General features: G+C 44.4%; 1 long non-coding RNA gene across 1 annotated transcript; it reads left to right on the forward strand.

Annotated features, from left to right (window-relative positions):
• The first annotated feature begins 4,423 nt into the window (after positions 1 to 4,423).
• Positions 4,424 to 6,038, forward strand: LOC134483618 (uncharacterized). The gene is made up of 2 exons (XR_010060429.1): positions 4,424 to 5,474; positions 5,707 to 6,038. It is a non-coding gene; the product is annotated as an uncharacterized LOC134483618 (long non-coding RNA).
• Positions 6,039 to 7,937: the final 1,899 nt, after the last annotated feature.

A 7,937-nucleotide genomic window follows, 5' to 3' on the forward strand; every position in this document is an offset into this window, starting at 1 on the left:
ACATGGAACCTCATCATGGAATGCTGTCATTTCTCTCTGTCAACTCAAAGTCATCCTCAGTAGTAGAACCTACTCTCCATAGTAAGCAGTCAAAGTCTTTGAATAAGGAGTCTGTCATTCAAAAGCCATTCAAATTTCACTACCTTCCAAAACCACTCTGCTTGCTTCCCCAATGGCCCCAGCACACTGTGGAATATAGGTGGAGTCCTTGTTCTTCGTTTTGTCTTGTTTAGAGAAGGGTCTCCGTGATCCTAGCCTTTGCTTGGCTCGGTAACACTCTAGCCAACATAAAGGTTGTGTGAGCTTTAGCAGTTTTTCCCATCATCAGAAATGGATCAGGTATGGCCACAGGAAGCCTTTTGCTCTAGGGTCGCGTGTCTGAGCCATGTAACCCAAATTCACCTTCAACAGCGGCAAAGCCAGGGCTGATTGGTGTAAGTTCTCTGCTTATGTGTGTCAGCTCTAGATTTGGGCAGGGGAAAGGTCTCTTATCTCTTGTACCTTTCTCAAACTCTTACTAATGCCACACAGAGGTACCAAGCTTACAGATCGATATTAATTGAAATGCTTGCACAACCCATGGCATTGGAGCCCTTGTGGGTATTAACCCTACTAAAATTGACTTCACAAGAGCCTACAAACAGATAAAGACACACAAGGGAGAATCAGCAGGGGCAACAAACGGGAGATTCAGTTCCCTCTCTTGGCATTAATGATGTCCCTGGCCATTTTGTGCCTATATAACTTCTAATGAGCATGAGTCTATGGGCTGTCAGCTCTGAAGGCTGGGGAGACCAATGCCACAGCACTGGAGAGATCCTCTCTCTACATCATGCCACGGCAGAATTTTTGATCTCCCTAAATGCTAGGATTGTAGGCATGCACCAGCGGTCTCTACCGAGTCTCAGTTTTCGACACTGTTACAAGGGCAAATACATTTCAACAGGGATTTTGAAGGGGATGAATAATCAATCGATAACAAAAGACAAGGGGGGAATGGAAATATCACACTTGTACTCCTTCAATCTGAGGGGTAGGTTGCCTTATATTCCCAGCCAGTTTCTCCTCATAATAGACAAGAACACTCAAATAGCAGATCCTTCACACAGCCCTGTTCAACCCTATGCGATGGTTCCTAAGTGTCCTTAGGATGACGATAAACATCCTAGGTCATCCTGAGCATATGGTCCCCACCCACCTCCACTAGGCACGTCTAAGGACGATTGTCCATCGCATCTCCCACCCCTGTCACAGTCCTCTTCCATTTCCAAGTGTAGTTTGCTCCACCTCAGCACAAAGTCTCTGGCCACCGCTCTGCTCTGTTCCGAAGCACAAAGCTGCCTCGTACTTGTTCTCCAGAGCTCACCTCCACTCACCTCTTTTGTTAGAAAGAGCGTCTCCAGCTGCCTGCTTGAGGGCAGGCCCTCTCCTACATCCATCAGAGCTTTCCTGAGCTACGAGCTCACCTTGATAGAATAGTGGAATCAGCGCATTTGAGTGGAATGTCATGCCTGCCCAGCCAGAACCTACACTGTCTAAATCTCCCTCAGCAGAGCATAGACTTTGAGTCAAGGTCTCCTCGATGAACTGTATGATTCAAATGAATCATAAAATTCAAATCCAGGTGGACTAAGTCACTGAATCCCCTCTGTAACCATGTGCCTTCCTCAAGGAGTCATCATGAAAAACATCATGGGTGGTCCTACAGGGACCAAGCCTGGACCCCCTTTCCATGCCTTCTTTGAATGTCTGCAGCTCAAGAAAAATAGAAGACCCATCTCTGTGGCTTTTGTTCTCCTCAATCTCAAGTCCTGTGTAATACCACAGAAAAAGATACACAAATGCCACCCCTCCTCCCAGCCCTTGCATATAACAGAGAAGCTACTGTATGTGAGAAGCCAGCTGCCCAAACTGAGAGCGTTAGCATCTCTAAGCATATAGGAAGATTGGATTAACTCACTTGTCCTTGTGAAGACATTAATATTGTTCTGTCACCGAGAAGCTGAAACCCCTGATAAATCTCTATCTACAGGCAAATTTGTAGATGCTAAGTGTGGTCATAATAGTGTTGTAATTCTTATTGAGCATGCTCAGAGTGGTGGAATATTTATAGCATACTGTTCGATGTTACACATTTGGGGACACAAATTACAAACTCTTATTTGGGGGAAAGTTTATAAAAAAAAAAGGGTAACAATAGAAATAAAATCTAATTTGGGGGAATTATGGTGGGAATTACTCGACCAAATTAGAAATCATTTTTTATTCACTTCACAGATGGTGTCCAGACAGACTAAAGAGAAAAGACAGATAGCTTTTCATATAAATGCAGCTGACAGAATGTCAGGTACGCGCCATTGCCAGTTTCTCGAGTTAAACTGGAGTGAGAGTTGTCATAACCGGAAAAAGAAATCTCACTAACCCTGAGTAGCAAGCTTCACTTCCCGCCTGCGCATCAGAGGTTCACTCGGGCTCAGGTGGTCTGAACTTAACGCGTCTGGGCCCAGGTAACAATTCACAATCAGGTGTGCTTCACAGGTCTGTGGCCAGCAGGTCCCCACAGCACATTTGTCTCATGGTAGTTGCAAGATTCACAGGACAAACCCAAACACATCAGCACTTTTCAAACTTGCACCCTGACCCACCACCCTCCGAGGTCCAGTAGGCCAAAGTAAATCACATTATCAAACCTAAGGTCAAGGGACAGGAAGTACACTCTATCATGATGGGGACAAAGCAGAGCCCTAGATCTAACAACCCATGATGAAATGCCTAAATCCGTCCGTCTGCTCTTAGAAAATAACATAAGCTGACTACCAAGTTCAAGGCCAATTCACTGTCTGCTTTCTGGCCCATATACAGCTTCCTCTTGTACTCCATAAAAGAGACAAGGGGTAGTCCTGAGGTACTTTAATCCTTTCGTTTAGGCAGGCTCTGTCCCTGTGTCCTCATCATCTCGCACGTGCCTCAATTCCAAATGCCATCGACTTGAGGATCGGGTTTCAACACGGAAATTTTGAGTAGGCATAAACGTTCAGGCCATTTCATGGGGGGTAATTGTATAATCGAAAAATTAAGTCTATTATTAGAGGACTAGAGTTCTTCAAGCAGTGATACACATTTTTGTTTTGTTGGCTTTGTTTTTTACTTTCTATAGTCACGAAAAAATGAGGTGGAGTAAGAATTACAGCCATTTTTTTTTCTATCCAGTTCTGGTAACAGTGGCAATCTCTCCGTGGGGAACTTCGATCTAATGTAAGTGAGGCCCATCCTACCTCACAAAAACAAATGTGAAGCTCAGAACCAATCAGAGTGAGCCATCGTTTAGTTCATTCTGATTAGTTCAGGGGTGATCACGGGACCTAGCACTAGCCAATGAGAACAAAGCTTGGGTCTTTAACCCGTAACCGCACAGCCCACAAGATGGATGACATCTCTGTGGTACACCTCCTTGGAGGCCTTACCTTTTTCATGTTGAGCCTTGATTTTCAGGGCATTCTAACCTCGTTACCCAGATAAGCATCACTTTCTGAGATAGGATGAGTTGCTCCCTTGCTGGATCCTACCAAAGCCCCCCTATCAGTGAATGACTTCCTGCAGTCTTAGCTCTGGAACTCGGCTGGATAATCATCTCAAAAGCCTCATTATCGTCATAGCAACATAGTTAAGTTATAATGTTCTAAAAAATTTTAATGCTACCATTTAAATAGAAGCTGGAAATGTTTTTTAACTGCATTAAAAATCAAACCAAACGTAGATCTCAAGACAAGTAAATTAAATGCATAAGTGCTAACATCATTTGTGTTGGAAAAACAAACATTGTATGCCGGATAATAAGAAATATGAGTAGGTTGATAAAAAGATTGAGTATTTTTCTGTAATTGACTTTCCCGCCGTTCCAATTAATAGTGAATTTATTATGGCTTTTGCATGGTGCTTGGAACACCGAATCTTCTGTCTTGAAACCTCAGGGCAGATAAACATTTTAGGTGATTAAAAAAAAAAAGTACATTTAGAAAATGATATTCTGGGAGCCCGCGGGAAGCGATCCATGCCATTCTTCACAAGTTCATTATAAAAGATGAATAAATGTCGAATTAACTTTGCCTCCTCTCATAAATGGCGGAAATGGAGACAACAAACGCAAACAGCGAGGTGTGGCTTGTTCTCCCTCAGCCCAGATGGAAAGGCTTATGGATTTCGTCACAGGCAAAGGAGACTCCAGAGTTCATTGGAGTCATATCCACGCCTAGGATTCTGCCTAGGATTCATGTGAAGGGCAGATATGGGCGGGAGAGGAAAAAGAATGGTGGCGAGTTCTCTCTCCACTTTTCCCACGACTTCCGAATTTTATGCCCTCTCCACTCAAGGTATGTGCAGGCGGAAAACGCGTGAGGTGGGTTCCTGTCACATGATAACAGTGAACTGGCAAAGCAAATAAAAGCAATTCATTACTACTAGAGCACCATAAAGTAAATGAGTTAATGAGATATGAGAGGGAGGGATAGAGTTGGAGAGTGAGTGGTCAGAGAAGGCCGTCCCCTACCCATTCTGTTTGTCTACTAGACTCACATAACAGCCAGGTCTTGGAAGCGTTAATATGCACAGGCTATTAGATGCTAGTTCAAGCTGGAGGCCAGTGGGACAATGGATAATGCATTCAGCTACAGAAGGAAGATTCTAGACGTTAGTTCTAGCATACATTGATTACACCCAAAGAATAAAAAATATTGCCCTCCTCACTATCTGATGCCATATCAATACAACGTGTTTCCCCAGCTTTCCGTGTAAGTTCAGTTGCGGAGTATATCTTGGCAATTGACTGGGTATAAGGCACCAGCTTCAATGACACTGAAACACCTGAAAAGGGGTGTTCCCAAAATATATGGGCTGAATGTGGCTTGTCCCTGACAGTTAATGCTTCATCCAGAGTGTCATACTTAGATGCAGTGGGACTTTAAGGGGGATAATGAGGTCTGGGTAACACCATCTTTAGGAGGAATTCATGCAGGTCTTCAAGGGTGGGTTAGTTCCTCAAAATGTAAGTTGTTCAAGAAAAAAACCCACTTTTCTATATGAAAATCTCTTTCTCTCTCTCTCTCTCTCTCTCTCTCTCTCTCTCTCTCTCTCTCTCCCCCTCTCCCCTCTCTTCTGTCTCTCTCTGTCTGCTTCTCTCTGTCTATCTCTGTCTGTCTCTCTGCCTCTCTCTGTCTCTTTGTCTGTCTCTTCTGTCTCTCTCTGTCTCTCTGTTTCTCTCTCTCTCTCTCTCTCTCTCTCTCTCTCTGTTTCTCTATCTGTCTCTGTCTCTCTCTCTGTCTCCCTCTCTCTATCTCCCACCAATGCAGTACACCACCATTTACCGTGTTCCTATGCAACAAGAAGCCTTTGTCAGCTATAAGCACCATGCTGTTTGGATTCTCCTGCCACCATAGTCTGGAGGCAGATGAACCTGTGTACATATTATTCGACATCAGGTATTCTATTACTGCACAAAAATGGATCAAGACTTGGGGGAATTAAATTGTCAAGTAGATGTCCCAGGATGGGGTGGTACCCAAGTAGTGGGGGCTCCAATGTGGGAGGACTTTGTAAGGGTTGGTCTCAGAGGAGAGGAGGGAGTAGGCTACAATCAGAATGTAAAGTGAATTAAAAATATAATAAATTACCAGTGGAAAAGGAAGCTCTCTTGACCCCCCATGATTCTAGCTTGTGTGAAAGAGGAAGAAAAGGAAGAGGAGGAGGAAGTAACTAACCAGCACAGGACACAACACAGGCAATGCACAAATAAAGAGGGAGAAAAGGGGGAGGAGGGGAGGGGGAGGGGAGGAGGAGGAGGAGGCAGAGGAGGAGGAGGAGGAGGAGGAGGAGGAGGAGGAGGAGGAAAATAACCAGCACAGGGCATAACACACACCATGCACAAATAAAGAGGAAGAAAAGGGGGAGGAGGAGGAGAGGGAGGGGGAGGGGAGGAGGGGGGAGGAGAGGGAGGGGGAGGGGAGGAGAGGGGAGGAGGAGGAGGAAGGGGAGGAGGAGGAGGAGGAAAATAACCAGCACAGGGCACAACACACACTGTGCACACAAATAAGATAAAGTGGCATTCTGTTACCAATGCTTTATTTTGATCAAATGCCAATAAATATATGTTGAAATGTGTTGCCCTAGAATACTGTGGTGAATGAGAAAAGCAAAGTAAGAAAAGGAAGCCTGGAAGGCAGACAGTAGCTTGCAGGTGGCCAAGATGTCTAAATCCAGTGTGTTAAACGCAAGAAGGTTGTGACTAGCTATCCTCCCACACCATGCATTGTGAGAGAACAAGGCGATGTCAGGACAAGGTAGGAGGTGCTTCTGCCAGCTGGACTATAGACACATAATATCAGATCTTATAGGATTTTCAAAAGCATAATATTGTAACTTAAGTTTCTTCCTATGAAGGCCAGAAAAATGTATAGCAGGGCTGAAATTCCTGGGTGGACAGGAGGCAAAATAAAAGCAGCACTAGAGCTGCGTGTACTCCCATCCTTCCCTCTTAGCCCTTACCTCATTCTTTCTCCTCCCCTCGACTCTCTCTTTTATAGCAACAAGGATTCATCCCTGCCTATGCTAGTATCCTATCACAGAGCGACAGCGACAGCCCAACTGAATAGTGTAGGTAGAGAGGAGAGTCTTTGGAACCTGATGATGAGAGAAGCAAAGTAACGAACTCGACATCACCTGATCCTGAGTCGTAGCCCCATGCTTCTTTTTTTTCCGGATAGTGAAGTTTCATTCCACTGAGAATGTTAAGTGAGGAACGAAAACGAGTCATGTTGAAGGCTGACGACTCTGACTACCTTGCCCCCCACCCCGTTTGTTTTAAAATAGGGGTTTTGTTTTGGCTTTACTTTCTGGGGATTTCCTGTGTGGCTTTTTCTCATTTCACTTACACTGTTTTCAAATGATAGCTTCCTTTTTTTTTCCCCCTTCGCCCTCTAAGATGAATAGACAGAATTCACCTGACATCGACTTTTACTAAGACAAATTCTAGATTTATTGACCTGGGAAATAAATATTAATAGAGGTTAAATTGGGGTCAATTTTTACTCCAAGAGATGATAAATCTTGATATATTGCTCATGGTTGGCTGGTCAATACATTTCTCATGCTATCCAGGTACCACTGAGCAAACGGACAGCTTCCAAGATGAACCCAAAGAAGCAATGTCTCTCCAGTTAGGACTCTGCCTGTGAGAGCCAGGCCAGGACACAAAAGTCTCCCCTCACTAGTTCATTGTTGCAAGGTACAACTCACATCAAATCGTATGTTTCAGAATCTCTCTCTCTCTATCTCTCTCTCTCTCTCTCTCTCTCTCTCTCTCTCACACACACACACACACACACACACACACACACACACACATCATTCTTTTCAGATCACACACCACAGTAAATGAAACATCTAGAAGATATATATAGAACCTCAGAACTTTACCTAGGGAGTTTCAAACGTCTCCTCCATGGACTCTCTGACACCAGTCTTTGCCTGTTTCTGTCTCCCTACTATAGACAATGCTGACCGATCACTCCTTGAACATATATGGACTTCTAGAATTTCCTCCTTCTTCACACGTATGGGAGCACCAATTTTACAAGCTTCTTTATGCCTGAACTCATTTATTACTGAAAGTTACCCCGACAGGGTAGACATATTATTCTACGGTATAGCCATGAGATAAGGAAGCTACAACTAAATTAAGAAACGTGCCAAGGATCACACAGCAGAAATCGGTGTGATCAGAAAACCCTGAGTGAGGTTGCATATCTGCGTTGGCCCTAATCTCTCCCCACAGTCCACCACACGGGCCTGGCACTGAGGCCACAGCAGTGACTAAGACATTTGGGGAACATGGGCTTGTCCTTAGGCATGCGATTTTACATTCTCAGAGAAAGGATGAGAGGTGG

Source organism: Rattus norvegicus, chromosome 19 (assembly GCF_036323735.1).
Source record: "Rattus norvegicus strain BN/NHsdMcwi chromosome 19, GRCr8, whole genome shotgun sequence".
Lineage (NCBI taxonomy): Eukaryota > Metazoa > Chordata > Mammalia > Rodentia > Muridae > Rattus > Rattus norvegicus.